This window comes from Mustela putorius, unplaced genomic scaffold, assembly GCF_011764305.1.
Source record: "Mustela putorius furo isolate JIRA1106 unplaced genomic scaffold, ASM1176430v1.1 tig00003976_pilon_pilon_pilon, whole genome shotgun sequence".
In the NCBI taxonomy this organism is placed as follows: Eukaryota; Metazoa; Chordata; class Mammalia; order Carnivora; family Mustelidae; genus Mustela; species Mustela putorius.
This window is the reverse complement of record NW_025422118.1, coordinates 860,937-864,454: the sequence shown is the minus strand read 5'-3', so window position 1 is coordinate 864,454 and position 3,518 is coordinate 860,937. Positions and strand designations below refer to the sequence as shown.

The following is a 3,518-nucleotide window of genomic DNA, read 5'->3' as shown; positions in this document are numbered from 1 at the left end:
AAAAGGGGGCTGTCTGCAGGCATAAAAACATGACACCAGGCTTTAATTTTCTAACTGTATGAAGTTTTGGCGTGAAAGTTACGCTGTCTCGGGAGATCACTAAGAGGGAGATCATTCATCTTTTTCTGTGTACTGCACAATTTTAAGTAACTTTAGTGGTATCTACTCTTTGAAAGTTTGAAAAGACTCAGCTACAGAGCTAAATATACAGAGAGAATACATACCTGTTTCATTGGCAGATTTTTTCAAAATGACAATTTTAACTCTTCCAAGGTTATTGTTCTATTCAGTTTTACTACTTCTTTTTGCACTAATTTTGTTCATTTATATAAAGTCATTTATTTTGTCTAATTTTTCAAATATATTAATATTAATTTGTAGATCTTCTACTTACTGAATTTTTTCTGTATCTATCTCCTTCTTATATTTAATGTTATATGTTTATTTCTCTAACTACACTTGCCAGAGGTGTGTCTATTTCATTGTTGATTGTTGTTTTCAGAGAACTAGGTCTTAAATTTATTTAGTTTTATAATTTTTAAGTTTTAAAATGCATTTATTTTAGCTCTTATTCTCCCTCTGCTTTCTTTAAATTAAAATAATTTTTTTACCAATTTCTTGGAAATTCTTGATTTATTTTAATGTTTTCCAAATTAATAATGAAATCATTTGGAGTGACTAATTTACTTGAATGCAGTTTTGGCCTTATTTCATAACTGGAGTGTTTTAAATCTTTATTGACTCTCTTTACTTGAAACTTCTATTTTTAATTTCTAAATTATTGTGCTTTGACAATAGAATGTGACCTATCTGATGTTGGCTTTTTGAAATTAAATTATTTTTCTATTTCTGATTAACATATGATTGATTTTTGTAGATATTTTAGTAAACTCTTCTGAAGACATCTGGGTAGCTTGAACCCCTTTCTTTGAGAATTGTCTTCCCTCTCCCCAGAGTGGATTTTGGCAATAAGTGACACCCCCACACCATACCACCCCACCTTCTCAGTAGCTAAATAAACATGACCCAAGAGGAGCCAATAACATTTTTCCCTCAGGAATTGGGAGTTGAGGTTCAGTCATGATAGGGATCTTTGCTGGTTGTTCCAACAGTGGGGAACTCATACTCCACCTTGTGTGTAGAAAATTAATTTTGGGAGTGGGGGACAACTGAGTGAATTATTGGCTCTTGGCCGCTTTCCAGCTTCCTGCTTCCTGTTTTATTTTTGTCTTGAAGCCTGACTGTACTTCAGCCTTTGCTTCCAAGAGGTACTTCTGTTTTCTATAGTAAACTCCTGTTCTTGGCTTCAGGTAGTATGAGTCGATTTCTATTACTCATGTAAACAAGGTATGAAGGTTTGCTCTGTTTGGATGTAAAACTGAACTCAGTTTCTCTTTGTTCCCTTAGCAAAGGTTTATCCCGCTCTGTGGGGGAGAGCAGCTCCCTTAGAGAAGTAAACATTTTAACTCCCTTTCAGGCAGTGGAAATCGGAGAACTATATCTAAACACTGGGTTCTCTTTGCCCATGAGAAAGGAAAACTGCTCATTTTTTCTTGACATTCAGCGCTTTTCCTCATTTAGAATCAAGGGCTGATATGAAAGAAAAAAACAGGGATTTTTGGTGTGGAAAGGAGCTTGGCTTCAGAACTGGAGGAGACTGGAGGGAAATATTGAAGCTAATTGAGGATTCTGGAAATGGAGCCATTTTCCAGGAAGCAGCAGGTGAGTGGGCAAGAGAAGGGCCTCTGCAGGAGGCAGCCTTTGGCCTCCTGGAGCTATGTTGTCACTGACTCCTTACTGACCACCGACCTCTGTTCTTAATCACTGGCCTGAACAAACCTTTATTCTCTTATTTCTTTTCGCTTCCACTTTTACTCCCGCTTCCCTAACCTTCATAGGCAAGCTTTCTAATACATTCAAGATGTTATGTGTTCTTTAATTTGTTCCTGTGAAAATATTTACTGTGGTTTTATGTGCATGAACTTTGAGATATGACCACATACCATATAACTCATCATTTTGAAAGACAACCCAGTAACCCAGTTGTGCCTTAAAATACCTCCATTTTGACCTCAGTTACTTACTTTCTCATTGATCCAGTTTTTCTTTCCAGCTTATCTCAACTCAGGCAAAGGACCTGGCAGGCAAAGCATCCTAAGATGGAGACTGAAACTACCCTTCAGGACAATAACAACTGTCCTGACTCCAGCAAGACCGAGTGTGATTGACCCCAAGAAAACGATCAACCTGACCTCTACTGGCCACCTGCCACCCACCAACATTTGCCCCACATTTTCCTTATATAAACCTGGAAGTATTTTCAGCTCTTGGAGTCAGTCCGTTGTCTTCCCGGTGTTGGTCTCACTGAAATGAATTCCTTTTTGGTTACACGGCCACTCGTTTGTGAACTGCGGATGGCCCACCCTCGTCTTTTTGGGACCCTCAGAGCCAAGTGGTTACAATTTTAAGTGTACAATTAGTGGTTTTTAACATATTCACTGCATTGTGCAACCCTCGCCACTATTGTGCAGGTATTATTAATTTACATAAAGGTATTTTTTGTTGTCATTCTGTTTCTATTTTTGTCAATTGCCATTTTTAAAAAATCCATCCGTGCTGCTGCGCCCACTCTGGTTCACTGCTGCAGAGTATCCCAGAGTGTGTACCCACCACAGTTTTAACCATTCCCTTAATCTTATCCATTAATCTTAAAAATAAAGCTGCCACTTATTTTACCGGCAAAAGATGGGATTTATTCGGGAATAGCAGAGAACTGCAAGCCCGGACAAGCAAGCTATGGCAAAACCATAGGCTAGGTGACAGAACCGAGGAGGAGAAAGCGCTTTCAAAGAGGAGAGGGGACACTGGATGGGCTGTTGTAAACAAAAGGCCCAGTTGGGAGTGTGGTGGTTTCCCATTGGCTGAGTTGTGACTGTCTGTCATTGGCTGGGCGGTTGCCAGGGGAAGAGGAAAATTCCCTTCCTCCTGCTGGAAGAGTCAAGTAGTATCCACATGCAAGGTCCATCTCTTCCTGCTGGATTTGATGTTGACAAGGAGTGGTACGACATGAGGGCTCCCCCTGCCAAACCTCCCGACTCCATTTCCAGTGAGGCTTCCCTTCATTAACTTTCATGCCTCTGTAATGGACATCTAGTTATCTCCAGATCCCCACTCTAATAACCAATACTGCAGCGAGCATTCTACATGTGCCCTTGTGACCAGTGTGAGAATTGCTCTTCTGGAGGGTTATTGCTGGGTACAGGCTAGGGGGCCATCCGATTTGAGGAAGTGCCACCAGATGAGTCCCTGGGATGGCCGCACCCAGCCACACTCCCGCTACGGTGCCCACATCTCCATTGGCTCTCATTGTTATCTTCAGCTTTCTACTTTATGCCAATCTAGCAAGTATAAAGGGATGTATTCTTGTTTTGTCTTGTTTCTGTCATTACCACAAAGACTGCACACAGCTTCATACGTGTACCAGCCTTTTGGGCTTCCCCTTCTTGAATTGCCTGTTT

At 40.4% G+C, this 3,518-nt stretch overlaps 1 long non-coding RNA gene across 1 annotated transcript; it reads left to right on the top strand.

Moving 5' to 3' along the window:
• Positions 1–1,325: 1,325 nt before the first annotated feature.
• LOC123389489 lies at positions 1,326–2,323 on the top strand. The gene is made up of 2 exons (XR_006604082.1): positions 1,326–1,722; positions 2,114–2,323. It is a non-coding gene; the product is annotated as an uncharacterized LOC123389489 (long non-coding RNA).
• The last annotated feature ends 1,195 nt before the right edge of the window (positions 2,324–3,518 follow it).